General features: G+C 47.6%; 1 protein-coding gene across 3 annotated transcripts in view; it reads left to right on the top strand.

Moving 5' to 3' along the window:
- The window catches only part of KLHL24 (kelch like family member 24), a 451642-nt gene that overhangs the window by 18907 nt on the left and 417474 nt on the right, over window positions 1-15261 (top strand). The window contains exon 1 of one of the 3 annotated variants that reach the window (XM_030216187.1): window positions 9361-9483. The exons of the other annotated variants lie outside the window; for them this stretch is intronic. The gene's annotated coding sequence lies outside the window, so the exon portion shown is untranslated. Of the gene's footprint in view, window positions 1-9360; window positions 9484-15261 lie in introns of those variants that run through there. 3 annotated transcript variants of the gene reach the window in all.

Here is a 15261-nt window from a genome sequence, read left to right as displayed (position 1 = left end):
TTGTTACAGTAACGTAACTGACAAAATATCTTGTAACTGATATCTGTGAAGTTTTCTGGTTCTTTGCCTGGCTGGACATACTGGGCATTGGTTCCTTGCATTTGCTGTCATATTTCTCTCTCATAGCTTTGAATACTTGTGGATGAAAGTAGGTATATTTTTATCGCTATCTGAATATGTGGTGAACTTGGCATCACAGCATCTGGGTACTGTGCATACACTGACACACAAAATATTTTCTATCATGACGTATGGTGAAATGTTCAAATATAGCGGACTTCATGGGAAGCTTCTTTTACATTATGAATTTATATTTTTAAAAATTGTCACCAAAATTCTAAATATGTCTCCTTCCCTTCCTTTCAGTTACAAGCTGAAGAAGCTAATGACTGACTGAGGTAGATAATAGTCTTACATACCAGCCATCTACCAATCAAGGAGCATGTCAGATTGGGTTGGTGAATTCCCATTGATTAATGGCCCTGGAAAAAGTTAGTTGATATTAGGCTTTAACAGGAGAAAAAAATATGTAAGTCTAAAATGATAAACTTAACCATATATTACAAACGTAAGTTTTTATTTTGATGATGGAGTTGGAAACAGCACATTTTTACTGACTCTGACTCCATCTGAAATTGTTTCCTACTCCACCACCCTGTTTGCTGGGTATAGCGATGCGAATTTCACCTTCTTCTGAAATAGATAAGTGCATATAGGGGAAAACTCATGTTGCTAAGCTGAATTTTGGTGGAATAGTCCTTGAAACAAGAGCACTTTGTTTCCCTCAAAACAAAATTAAGAAGCTTTAAAATTACCTCCCTATGCCTTGGGTTGCCTTTCTTTTTAGGGCCTGGCCTATGAGCCCACTTTGTAGATAGGACTCACATATGAAAGGAGACAGGCTCTGAGTCAGCCAGGTTTCCAGGAATCCGTGAGTTCTGTCTCTTCACCATCTCAGGTGTACCTACTAACTTTTTAGTTTTTTTCTTTGGGCATGCTTTTCAATGTCATCAAACTTCTCCTTTGCTGCTTTAAGTCTTATGAGTAGCTCTGCTAGTTGCCAACCAGCTTCTTGCACAGTGTCCTCCAGCTCTGCCAACTGGACTTGAAATACTCCCACATCTGCATGCAGATTCTCCATCCAATTCTCCAGTGATTCCATTTTATCATAGAGCTTTTAAAATATTTTATCTCATGATTTTTCCATCAGAACTGCCACTTCCATATCATCAAGCTGATCAATCCATAGACTGGTGGGTTGTGTCCATCTACCAGCAGGTGGAGATAGAGAGCAAACTTTTGCCTCCCTATATGTGGTCATGTGCTGCCGGAAACTCCTCAGTATGTTCTCTATCTCAGCAGGTGGTGGTCACACACAGCAGCAGCAGCTCTGGCTAGGCCTCCAAGCCTAATTTTTAGGTTTTGTTGAGTGCCTGGGGTTGAGGGCTCTTTTGAGCAAGTGCAAACCTGGTGGTGCCAGGTCCCTCCTTTTCTCCCCCCTCCCGCTGGCTCCGTTAAAAAAAAAAAAAAAAAAAATTTTAAACGTCTTTAAAGGCGTTTATTTCGACGTTTATTTAAGCGTCTATTGCAGCTACTCACTGGGACACCAGGTCGTTACAACTCGGAGCGGACAGCAGGTAATTTTACCTTTTTATAGCGGGCGGGGGTTCCCCGATTCTTCTCCTCGTGGCACATGGCGTCGGAGGGCGAGGGCGCAAAGGGTCGCTCCCCGGGTCGCTTGAGCGCTTCTAGAGGGGATGCGGGGGTCTTAAAGCCTGATTCGCCCTTGTTGGGTGGCAGTTTCGTGACCGATGAATGTCCCGGTCCTTCCTCCGGCGTGGCGGTTTTTCCCGCCATAAACGCCCATCCCCCGCTCCTCGCCTCCGCCATTTTGGCCGGCCACGCGGCTCGGACGGCTTCTTCTTGGGCCGCCCTTGAGGTTGGAGACATTAATGCCATGAACGCCCTTAATTTGGGCGACGGCACAGAAGCGGCTAAAGTTAAGAGCCGTTCTTCCCGCGCGGCTCCTTCGCGGAGTTTCGCGCCGGACGCCATTTTGGATGCGCAGCAGGCCTCTCCCCCGCTGTTGCGAGCGCCGGTTGAGAGTGCGCCTAGGGCTGTTGCCCAGGCTGCGGAAGTGCACAGTCTGGGGGGTTTCTCCCCCGAGTTTGTTTTGCTGCTGCATCAGGCCTTCCTCATGCACAACGCTGCCCCCGCTCCCTCGTCTGGTAAAGAGGTTGAGGTTCCCAGAGGTAAACGCCCTCGGGTTGATTCCCAGGCCTTGGAGGAATTTGTCTCCTCCGATGTAGATGAGGGCAGCGTGTCTGAGGTCTCCCAACGGTCCTTTGCGGATTCCTTGGAGGAGACGGATCCCCGCTCGGATGGAGCGGATGACCCCTCTGCAGCGCGGCTTTTTCGCCCAGAGGATTTGCCCAACCTGTTGTTACAGGCCATGGACACTTTGAAGATTTCCTCTCCGGAGGAAGTCTCTCCCTCAGCCCCTGTTGGCTCTGCCATTATGCTGGGGACGAAGCGCCCGCCTAGAACCTTCCACGTGCATGATGCCATGCACACCTTAATTTCGGCTCAATGGGATGTCCCAGAAGCGAGCCTTAAAGTGGCTAGGGCTATGTCCCGCCTCTATCCTTTGGCTGTGAGTGAACGTGAGGCCTATCTGTGGCCTACCGTGGATTCTTTAATCACTGCGGTGACTAAGAAAACGGCATTGCCGGTGGAAGGTGGCACGGCCCTAAAGGACGCCCAAGACAGGAGATTGGAGGCGGCCTTAAGGTCGTCCTTTGAGGCGGCTGCTTTAAGTTTGCAGGCCTCAGTTTGCGGCTCCTATGTGGCCAGGGCGTGCCTGACTATGGTGCAGCGGGCTTCCCCCTCGGATCATTCCTTGAGGGATGATTGGCCAGCCCTGGAATCGGGCTTAGCCTATGTGGCAGACTTGCTGTATGATGTCTTGAGAGCCTCAGCTAAAGGCATGGCTCAGACAGTCTCTGCGCGGCGGTGGCTTTGGCTGAAACATTGGTCTGCTGACCACGCCTCTAAATCCCGCCTGGCTAGGTTGCCTTTTAAAGGCAAGCTGCTCTTTGGGGTCGAGCTGGACAAAATCGTGACCGATCTCGGCACATCTAAGGGCAAGAAGTTACCAGAGGTCAGGGCTCGGGCTAGTGCTCGTCCCGGTACCTCCAGAGGACGGTTTCAGGAAGCCCGTCGGTACCGCCCGGGCAGGTCGGGTTCTTCTGCCCCCTCTTCCTTTAAGAGGCATTTCTCCCCCAAGCAGCGTTCCTTTCGCAGAGACCGCCGTCCCGGAGGTGCTCCCTCCGGTCCTCCCCCAGGGTCTCGTACCCAATGACGGGGTCTTGGTCCACGCCCCAGTGCAGATTGGAGGACGGCTGTCCTCGTTTCTGGGCGAGTGGACCACAATAACTTCAGACGCTTGGGTGCTGGAAGTCATCAGAGACGGCTACAAGCTAGAGTTCTGCCGACCCTTAAGAGACGGGTTTGTACTCTCTCCCTGCAAGTCTCCGGTCAAAGCTGTGGCAGTGCAGCAGACTTTGGACAATCTGATCCGCCTGGGTGCGGTCGTTCCGGTGCCAGAAAGTCAGCTTGGCAAGGGGCGTTACTCCATTTACTTTGTGGTACCAAAGAAAGGAGGTTCTGTCCGGCCTATCCTCGACCTCAAAGGGGTCAATCGGGCCTTGAAAGTGCGGCACTTTCGCATGGAGACTCTCCGCTCTGTTATAGCGGCAGTGAAGGCAGGGGAGTACCTGGCTTCCTTGGACATCAAGGAAGCGTACCTGCATATTCCCATCTGGCCTCCTCATCAACGCTTTCTGCGTTTTGCAGTCCTGGGCCGACACTTCCAGTTCAGAGCCCTCCCGTTCGGGTTGGCTACTGCTCCGCGGACCTTTTCCAAAGTAATGGTGGTCATAGCGGCCTTCCTGCGAAAGGAAGGAGTACAAGTCCATCCTTATCTGGACGACTGGTTGATCCGAGCCCCCTCTTATGCAGAGTGCGGCAAAGCTGTGGACCGGGTAGTTGCTCTTTTGAGCTCCCTGGGATGGATCATCAACTGGGAGAAGAGCCAGCTGCGCCCGACTCAGTCCCTGGAGTATCTGGGAGTTCGATTCGACACCCAAGTGGGCAGAGTGTTCCTGCCAGACAATCGGATTGTCAAACTTCAGGCTCAGGTGGACCAGTTCCTGGTAGCCTCTCCTCTTCGGGCTTGGGACTATGTGCAGCTGTTGGGCTCTATGACGGCCACGATGGAAGTAGTGCCCTGGGCCAGGGCTCATATGAGACCACTACAACACTCTCTGCTGCAGCGCTGGACTCCGATGTCGGAGGATTATGCGGTGCGTCTTCCCTTGGATCCAGCAGTGCGCAAGGCGCTGAGCTGGTGGATGCAGGCAGACAAGTTGTCTGCAGGAATGCCTCTGGTGACCCCAGAGTGGATTGTCGTCACGACGGACGCCTCATTGTCGGGCTGGGGAGCCCACTGCTTGGGAAGGACAGCGCAGGGGCTCTGGTCTCCTGCAGAGGCGAAGTGGTCTATCAACCTCCTGGAACTCAGAGCCATTCGGTTGGCGCTTTTGGAGTTCATCCCGGTACTGGTGCTGAAGCCTGTACGGGTACTGTCGGACAATGCCACGGCTGTGGCCTATGTCAACCGCCAGGGAGGTACCAAGAGCGCCCCTCTAGCCAAGGAGGCTATGAGTCTATGCCAGTGGGCGGAAGCGAACCTGGAACAGCTGTCAGCGGCCCACATTGCCGGAGTCATGAATGTCAAGGCGGACTTTCTCAGTCGCCATACCTTGGAGCCCGGAGAGTGGCAGCTATCTGCTCAGGCGTTCTTGGACATCACGAAGCGCTGGGGCCAGCCGAGCCTAGATCTGATGGCGTCATCGGCCAATTGCCAAGTGCCGCGCTTCTTCAGCAGAGGACGGGACCCTCGATCCCTGGGAGTAGATGCTCTTCTCCAACAATGGCCGACACAAGAGCTTCTCTATGTGTTCCCACCCTGGCCCATGTTGGGCAGGGTCCTAGACCGGGTGGCGAGACATCCCGGCAGGATAATCCTGGTGGGTCCGGATTGGCCCAGACGTCCCTGGTATGCGGACTTGATCAGGCTCTCAATCGACGATCCTCTGCGGCTGCCAGTGGAGCAGGGCCTGTTACATCAGGGTCCCGTGGTGATGGAGGATCCCTCCCCCTTTGGTCTTACGGCCTGGCTATTGAGCGGCAGCGTCTGAGGAAGAAGGGCTTCTCAGACAAGGTCATCGCCACTATGCTGAGAGCGAGGAAACGCTCTACTTCTACTGCTTACGCCAGGGTTTGGCGTATCTTTGCAGCGTGGTGTGATGCAGGCTCACTTTCTCCCTTCACTGCTCCAATTTCTTCAGTGTTGGCGTTCCTGCAAGAAGGTCTGGACAAAGGCCTGTCGCTCAGTTCCCTTAAGGTCCAGGTAGCGGCTCTGGCTTGCTTCAGGGGCCGCCTGAAGGGTGCTTCCCTGGCTTCCCAGCCAGATGTGGTGCGCTTTCTCAAGGGAGTTAATCACCTGCGCCCTCCTCTGCACTCAGTGGTGCCTGCGTGGAATCTCAACCTAGTGCTAAGAGCATTGCAGAAGCCGCCGTTTGAACCCTTGTCGAGGGCATCTCTGAAAGACCTGACGTTGAAAGCAGTCTTTTTGGTGGCTATCACTTCAGCCAGAAGAGTTTCCGAGCTCCAGGCGCTCTCATGTCGAGAGCCTTTTCTGCAGTTCACTGAGGCAGGAGTGACTATTCGCACAGTGCCTTCCTTTCTGCCCAAGATTGTTTCTCGCTTCCATGTGAATCAGCAGCTCTGTCTCCCTTCCTTTCGTAGGGAGGACTACCCAGAGGAGTACTCTGCTCTTAAATATCTGGATGTGAGACGAGTCATCATCAGATACTTGGAAGTGACCAATGATTTCCGGAAATCGGATCATCTGTTTGTCCTGTTTGCAGGTCCTCGTAGGGGTCTGCAGGCTGCTAAGCCTACAGTGGCAAGATGGGTCAAGGAAGCCATTGCAGCGGCTTATGTGGCCGCAGGGAAGGTGCCGCCTATCCAGCTGAAGGCTCACTCCACAAGAGCTCAGGCGGCCTCGATGGCAGAGGCCGGTTCCGTCTCCTTGGAAGAGATATGCAAGGCGGCAACTTGGGCTTCGGCCCATACATTCTCCAAGCATTACCGCTTGACTGTGGCTGCTCGGGCGGAGGCCCGGTTTGGAGCTTCAGTGTTGCGGTCAGGGATTTCTATGTCCCGCCCTGGGTGAGTACTGCTTCGGTACATCCCACCAGTCTATGGATTGATCAGCTTGATGATATGGAAGGTAAAATTATGTATAATCATACCTGATAATTTTCTTTCCATTAATCATAGCTGATCAATCCATAGCCCCTCCCAGATATCTGTATTGTTTTATTCTGGTTGCATTTCAGGTTCAAGTTTACTCTTCAGTTACTTCAGAAAGACTTCGTGTTCAAGTTTTTTCACTTGGATTCTTCAAGAGTTAAGACGAGTTTGTGTTACAGTGAGCTGCTGCATTCCTCTCCCCTCCGTTTTACGGGGCTGGATTGAGACTTATAATTCTGCCGGCACTCCCTCCCGCTTCGTGCGGCTGTAGGGCAGTTTTGTACCCCTCCCGCTTCGGCGGTGTTCGGGTCAGTCAGCTCCTCCCGCGGTTGCGGTTGCAGGATAAGCCAGATCCCCCCGCATCGGCGGGTGTGGTGTCCCTCCCCCGCTCCGCGGGGATGAGCTGGACGGATTCCCCTCCCCCACTTGTGTGGGGATGAGCTGGGTTAATTCCCCTCCCCCGTTTCGGCGGTGGTGAGCTGGGCAGAGTGTCCCTTCGTGGGTGTAATTCTCTAAGTGCTGAGTCCTGCGGATGGAGCTTTGATATCGACATACTGAGGAGTTTCCGGCAGCACATGACCACATATAGGGAGGCAAAAGTTTGCTCTCTATCTCCACCTGCTGGTAGATGGACACAACCCACCAGTCTATGGATTGATCAGCTATGATTAATGGAAAGAAAATTATCAGGTATGATTATACATAATTTTACCTTCTTTGGAAATCTCCAGTGCCTAGATAAACCCTACCAGTGCACCAAGTGAAAATGTGACGGCTACCATTTTAGTATGCCAAGTGCATCTCTTCCCAGTTGCATTTAGGGAGCTTGATAACCATGAGGCAGTAAAATAATTTACATAGCAAGTCTTTGTCACCTCCCAGTTTTGGAATGGACCACCCTTGACGTCTCTCCCTGTGTGCAGTGGGGATTTCCTTTGCACGTGCAGGCAGAAGGCAAGACAGCAAGCAGCAGCTGGTCGGCTTCAGTGCACACAAGAACAGGAGAAGGTGCTGTTTAGCTGTTAGCTGTTTAGCTGTCAAATCAACACTGACCCCCACTCCCAGCCTCAGTGTGAGAAGCACTGTGTTTGTGTATAGTGCAGGTTACTGTAGCCCAGTGGCATAGCTGCAGGGGGCCTCAGGGGCCCAACCCCCCATTTCTCTCAGCCCCCCCCCCCCCAATAATAGTGGCCAACCAAGTGGTTTTTTGCTTCCTCAGGCTTCCTGCTCCCTGCCCCGCTTCAGGCAGCTGCTTTCCCTCCCTTCCTTCAGGTCCAGCCGGCTATATATCTCTCCTCCCTGTTTCCAGCAGTGAGCCACGGCATGGGCAGCACTGAAGGCAGCTGCTTCTGGCTGCCCTGGTCAGTTCACCTTTTCAACTTCGTGTGAGTGGGACAAAGCAGCGAGACAGACCGGGGCAGCTGGAAGCAGCTGTCTTCAGCACTGCCCACATGGCTCAGTGATTAAGGAGGTTTGATTGAGAACATGAGCAAGAAGTCAAAAAGCTGAAGCCACGGAGGTTAATCTGTCTTTCTGCTCTTCCACGCAGCTGTCATATTCCTCGTACCCTCAAAACAAAGCAAACAAACCTATCAGCTGCTGCATCCATGTTCTCATTCTTGTTGGTACCATTTTTATTTGACCCCACTTATATTTTCAAACCTGCCGGCTTGTGCAGCATAGGGTGCACACAGAGGAAGTATAATAATGGAATAACTTTTCATAGGTCGAGTAGTAATTTGTTATAAGTTGTAATCAGTGTGTCATTTGGAGGGGCTGGTTATAGGGACACCCTAGCTTGCTTTGTATTCATGCAGAGATTTTTTTTCTCCTGGTAAAGGGCCACTAAAACAGACATCATGTTATGAGAATCAGGTGCTCAGCATTCAAAGTTTCTATGTATCTGTTTATGTATTTTACTTATTTATGGCATTTGTATCCCACATTAAACATGAATTAGGGTGAAACCTGGGAGTATTTAAAATCTTTTTTTCCTGTCCTAGATCAAAGAGAAAGATGTTTTGTGAGAAGTTGCTCCTTTTGTTTTGTGGAATGCAGTGGTATATTTTAAAAATGCACTTAGAGGCCCTTATACTAAGGTGGGCCCAAAAGTGGCCTGTGCTGGTGTAGGCGCATATTTTGGATGTGCGCTGTTCCAGTTCCTGAGCGCACCTGGAAAAAAGGGGATTTTTTTAATGTGTTTGAAACTGGACATGCTTCAAAATAAAAACCAGCGCGTGTCCATTTTTGTCTTGAGACCTTAACGCCACCTGTTGACTTAATGGTAAGGTCAGTCTCTGTGCTAACTGGGCGGTAAGCGTGCAGTGCATGCCAACTGCCGATTACCACCAGGTAAGGGCCCCGTGGTAGAAAATAGAAAATATTTTCTACCGTGTGTTTTGGGCACACACCAAAAATGGAATTACTGCCCAGGGCACGCGGTAGCTGGGCGATAGTGCCAATTTGATGTACGTTGGGTGTGCGTAAGCAAGAGATCCTGAATAATGATGGCAGAGCTACCTTCATGCAGAATCAGTCTGTGTCAACATTCTCCAGTTCTGTGGTATATATTTATTTCTTCTTCAAATCTGGTTATAAAAGGCATGTTTTGTGTGTGTGTATGTGGGGGGGGGGGGGGGGGGGCTAATCTTTGTATATAGATGAATCCCTGGAATAAAGATGGCTAAGGGAAAGCAGCAGTAGAACAGTTGGAGCTGAATGACATTTATGTTCATACAAAGTTAATTATTTTCAGTAGAAATTAAAGCTGTTGGCTGCCTGCTGTGTGAATATTCCATCACTGTTTCATTATTGCTACCAAATACAACATATTTAGGGCATGTGCCTTCAACATAGATTGTTTAAATTTGTTTACCTAGACCTTACATGGAGATGGTATTATTTGTTAAAACCTAAGGGTGGTTAAACAATTTGGTATAAACTGTGTTGTTTATGACTTATTTTCACTGCTTTAGGTCCTGCTGGATGTTCAATGCCAGTCATCGGAAACAGCCTGGCATTGATTATCCAGGGTCAGTGCCAATCCCAGGTGTTCATCCTAATTATGGTAATAAGCAGGGCTGTGCCAATGCGGTAAGCAGGGTAAGCAAGACAGTGGGGCGCCTGCCTTTGAGGGGCACAGCCCTGCCTTCCGCTCACTTGCAAAATCTTTTACCTGAAGTTGTGATTCTCCTATCTCCCCTGCCCTCCTTTTCATGGCAAACCGGAAGTGAAAGCAACGCAGCAGTATTCACTGAGGCAGGGCTCTTCAAGTTATTTGAGAGAATGCAATCAGATTGCTATATATGTCTTTGGTTTGGGGATAACTCCTCACTCAGGGTGAGCTTCAGAGCGTGAACAGCATTCAAATTAAAGAGAACCTGAAATTTTAAAAGTGCTAAAAATAAGTTTTAAAAGTATTTGCATTAAATCTCATTGCAGAATTCAGGTGCTGGGAGTCTGTACTTGGTTGTCATATGCTCAGATTTGTTTAATTCATATGCAAATTAGTCCGTTTTAGGGAGGTTCTCATTTGCATATTTATGGATAAAAAATGATGGAAATGTTTACAGCCTTAATGTTAGGTCATGGCTCTGATCAAAAGTGTAAAGTTTGATCCCAAAACGAAAGGTTTATCTAGTGTTTTTGACTAAAAATTCCCATTACAGTGTCTGTATGTTAATCTGCATTCAAATAGCGCTCTCTGATTGGATGATCAGCTTCTGTTAGAAATCTGCCGGGAAGGGAACAGAGTGAGACAGCAACTGACCGTCGGTTTGGCCAAGAGAGACATGCAGCTGTGAGTTCCTGTGTGTGTTGACTGAAATTATAAAAGAGTGCCTGATTATGTGGTAAATGAGAAAATATGAGTGAAAAGAGGTTGGTGGAGATTGAAGTTTGAGGTTTCTCTAGTGAGAAAAGGATCTGAATATTTCAGGATTACTTGAAGTTTATGAAGAATAGAAAAGGGTAAATTTCAGTTTAAGAGTGTTTAAATCCTATAAGCTATATAAAGGTTAGGTAGATTTAAGTGACTGTAAGCAAGGAAACCTTAATATTTGATCTGAAATAAATATTTGATCTGAGATAGTTGATCAGAGATAAATGATTGATCTGAATTATATCCTTTGGTGCAAAGGAGATTAGAAAAAGAATCTTTGGAAACTAAGAGGACTTTGCTCACATTTTGAATTAGCATTCCTATTTTGAGTTGGAAATCTTTGAAATGTTATGAAAATACATTTTGCTTTAATGAAATTGCTAAACTTTAGAGTCAGAGACTTACTGTATCAATGAGGGATACATACAGTGCTATTTTTTCCTGAGGTCCGGCTTACTTGCCTGCTCCCTTCTGTTCCTGCTCTGCTAGACGGAGGGGGGGGGGGGCGCCAACTGATAGTCAGCAGGGGGGTACCAGAGACCCTAGGCACGGCCCTGGTAATAAGGACTGTACCCAAACTGTCTTCGTATATGTAGTTAGAGACAACTTATCTATTCCAGCAGATCCCTTTTGTAGTGACAGGGCACATACCCCATCACAGTTAGCTGCTGACTCTGCCTGTAGAACACCCCCAAAATAGCCAGTTTTGGATTGGGCGGTAACCAGGCATTTTCAGTGGTACTAGCTGGTTAAGTGCCACTGAAATTAGCCCCAGACAGGTAATCTAAATGGCCAGGAGCTTCTTCTGTCTGTTTCAATTGTTTTGAATATTGGGATCCTGGCTTTTTTCCCCAAGTGTTTTCATAATTGTGATGCCTGGACCTAATTAGTCTGGGTATTGTGGTCTCTCTTTTGGTAGTCTTCCTTCCACTCCTTTTGGTTATCTGATAAATGTATAACTCAGATTATGGTCTTGGAATAAATTGTATTATGCTATTCATATTGTTTCCTCCCTCCTCTCTCCCCTATTTGTGGATTGTTTTGTCGTTATCCTTGGGCTATTATACAAAATATAACAGAGGATAGGAGAGACTATTCAACAAATATAACCATTTCTCTTCTCAATTGCCATTATCATTCAAAACATGCACTTTTAAATATTTAACAAACAAACAGCAACAGAGTATGATATTAGAAAAAGCCTCAAAACCCCACCTTCACCTTTATAGGTGACAGGATTTAAAGAGTGATCACGTCACTGGCACACAAAATAAAATCACCCCACTTAAAACATTAAAACTCTGTGCAGTGTTAGTTTACTGGTAACCCACAAAGTCTGTGACTGATCAATAAAGAAGTGACTTAATTTTTAATTAAAAGTGCTTGAAATATTTAGCTGTAGACCCCACTGACTTTGGCCAAAGTTTCACTGATGGCTGTTTTAAGGTGTCGCGGATCAATCTAAAAAACATATAACAAAACATATGTCCCCTGTTTACAAAGCTGCATGGCAATGCTGACACAATCCATTCAAAGTGAATGGGCTGTGTCGGCATTATCATACTGGCAGCCAATAGTGCACCTTTTTGTAAACAGGGAGGTTTGTGTCTAAAATAGTGCAAATAAAATCAGTGCTTAAATCCAGTAATCTAATTGAAAAGGCTTAACATATTGCATTACATTGTTGTATTGTGGACTGTTTTTGTGAAGGTCTGACAGATCAGTCTAGGTTTTTACTGCAAGAGAACAACAGATCTTTAATTTGAATACTGAAGAACCAAAAGGTCTACATCAAAAGATTGAGTGGCAAACTTTTTTCTAAAGCAATTATTGAAGTGAATAATGTACAGGAAATGATGTCACACGTTTCAATTTTAAAAGAGAAGGTGTTCTGGTGCCATGTTTGGGGAGCCCGATGATTCTGTAAAGGCAACAGTGTGAGTGTTCTGGCAGTAATTGATTTTTTTAAGCCATTTTGGTTAGATTACTGGATTGAAAGTTAAGTCAATTGAACAGTCATAGACTTGTGGGTTTCCAGCAAACTAACATTGCACAGTGTTTTAATGATTCAAATGGGGTAGTTTTTTTATGCTAGTGACGTGATTACCCTGTAAACCCTGCTACCTTAAAAAAGAAGGTGAAGTTGGGGTTCTGAGGCTTTCTCTTCCCTACTATTATCTTACTCTGCTGTTGTTTGTTTGTTAAATATTTAAAGTATGTGTTTTGAATATTCTGGGCAATTGAAAAGAGGAACAGTTACATTTATACTTATCCTTGGTCTATAACATTTTATTAATGGGATCATATTACCATATTTATTAAATTCTATTTTGAGCAATTATATCCTGCCACCCCCTCCCCTGATTGAAATCCATTGCCCTCCCACCAACTATAGGCACTGTCCAGTCCTACCTTAAAAGTCCACTTGCTCCTGCCCATGCCGACTCTGCAGTCAAAATGGGAAGTTATAAAATAAAGCCATGCAACTGAACGTGCAAGTTTGCACACTAGGCAGAAATTTGATTACCCAAGTTTATAGAATCCGAGGGTAAAGGGTAATTCTATAATAGCTCACTTTAGTACCAAGGCTATTATAACCGTATTGCTCAGCGAAATTTACTGTCACTTGGATAAACACAATATTATTCTTGTGGTTTCCTTCGATCTCTCAGCAGCTTTTGATTGAATACATTTCTTGAGTAGCTTTCAAAGGTAACCCTGAAGAAGAAGGGTTACCTTCGAAAGCTAATCAAAAAATGTATTAAGTTAGTCCAATAAAAAAGGTATTGTCTTATTTTCTTTTCTATGTTTTGATTTATTTCTATTTATTTCCTTTAAAAGTGGACTAACACAGCTACCAAACCACTTTACTTCTTTTCTTTCAAACTATTCATACAAGGTCATTGCCGCTCCCTCTACTGCTTCCCCTTGGTCTTTAGTTTGTGGGGTTCCCCAAAGTTCTGTTCTATCCCCGCTTCTCTTTCATTTGTTCATTAGTCCCTTGGAACAATGATTCAGTCTACTGGTGTCTCATTCCATTTTTATGCCAATGATATTCTTTTTACTTTTTCCTACAAATCTGTTTACGCCATCTGTTAGACCCCTTCAGGATTGGTTTCCAGCTGGCTTTCTGAACATAACTGGTATTAAACAAAGAAAAACCTTAAGCCTGTTGGTTTACTAATGATCTTTCTGCCCCAACATAAGTTTCTTTGGAACTCCTATTCAACCTGTAGATTCATTTCAATATTTAGCGATTAGCACAGTACACATCTACTCTCTGCCCTCATACATACCCCAGCGCTAAAAAATTCTATTTCCTTGTCATCAAGCAGATGAAGCCATTACGTATGGGTTGTGACCATCAACCAGCAGGGGGAGATAGAGAGCACTCAACTTTTCTCAGTGCCTCATGGCCAGCTAGCTCCACTGCCTCTTCAGTATTCTCTATCTCCCCAAGCAGGGTGGCTGCAGCTTCTTTGAGCTCCATCAAAATCTGCCTGGGGGTGGCTCCTGGCTTGCCAGTTGTTAGCCGGGGTGTTAGAGGCTATAGCAGTTTCACTTTGAAGGCACATAGGTCAGCCCTTTCCCTGCCTTACCCATGCCCCCATGGATGTGGACATATTAGCTTGCTTTTCCCTGTCCTTTCCCACTCAGTGGATGCAAGCACATTGGTTCGCCTTTCCCTGCCTTTCCCACTTACCTGAGCCTCCGGAGTGTTTTTATTTACCTCTTTTGACTCTGCTTTCCTCACAGCGTGAAAATAAATAAATAATTAAAGTTGCGTCGCGCTTTAGCGCAGTGATCTTGGAAAAGAGGTTTTTTTTTCTTGAGATTCTTCTGCAGGACCAGAGCTGTGATACTCGGTCCAGTGAGGTAAGAGTGTTTTCTGACTCCTCCGGGGTGGGCCCGCGATCGGGACGTTTTTGGCGCAAACCGCCATTTTTGAATTTTACCGCCGTTTTCGGCGATGGCTGCGGAGACTGTAAAGCACTGTTCTAAATGTGGCAAGCGCAAATCAGCAGCGGGGCTCTGTAATTTGTGCTGTACAGAAGGTAGAGCCGGCCCGAGCATGGCGAGCGGCGATCAGTTGCGCTCTGAGCTGGCAGTGGACGCCATTTTGGATTTTCCACATGGCGTGGCCTCCGTTGCAACAGAGAGCCCTGAATCCGGGAGGGGGGGGGGGTCCTCTGAGTGAGGCTAATAATAGAGCTGATAGCCCTGGGTAGGATCCGGGCGGTCAGGGAGCAGTTTTTTCCCCTGATTTTGTTTTAATGCTGCATAGGACGTACATGCTTAAGAGTTCTTCCACAGGGTTCTTCGGACCCTCTGCTTGCCCCCCCCCCCCCGGTGAATCCTGGCCTTTTGGAGTTGGCTTTGCCTGTTTCTTATCCTCCTGATAAACGCAGAAGGGCTAATTCCCCTTCTGAGTGTGGCGCACCCCCCTTCCCCCCCCCCCCCCCCGGGGTCGGGCAGAACTTCTTGGGCTGAGGAGCCAGAGTCGGGTGCAGAATTGCCACAGGAGCTTGATGATCCGTCTGCGGTGAGGATTTTCCACTGCGAGGAACTGCCAGCGCTTATTTCAGATGCCTTACAAGCCCTCTCGATTGAAGATCCTGGGAGTGGCACAGCCTCCTCAGTTAATCCAAGGATGGCTAGTACCAGAAAGCCTGCTCGAGCCTTTCCTTTGCATGACTCCATCCAAGAGCTTATTTCGGCTCAATGGGCTGACCCCGAGGGACCTTTGAAGGTTGCCAGGGCTATGGGGCAATTATACCCTCTGAGTGAGGAACATTTGGTTCGCTTTGCAATGCCTAAAGTGGATGCCCTGGTCACGGCTGTGACAAAGAGAACTACTCTCCCTGTTGAAGGAGGTGTTGCCCTGAAGGATATTCAAGATCGCAGGCTTGATTCAGCTCTGAAGTGGTCATTTGATTTGGCAGGTCTCACTGTTCGGGCATCTGCATGCAGTTGTTATGCTGCTAGAGCCTGCCTGGCTT

Source organism: Microcaecilia unicolor, chromosome 10 (assembly GCF_901765095.1).
Source record: "Microcaecilia unicolor chromosome 10, aMicUni1.1, whole genome shotgun sequence".
In the NCBI taxonomy this organism is placed as follows: Eukaryota; Metazoa; Chordata; class Amphibia; order Gymnophiona; family Siphonopidae; genus Microcaecilia; species Microcaecilia unicolor.
The sequence above is the reverse complement of the archived record's forward strand: the minus strand, read 5'-3'. Positions and strand labels throughout refer to the sequence as shown.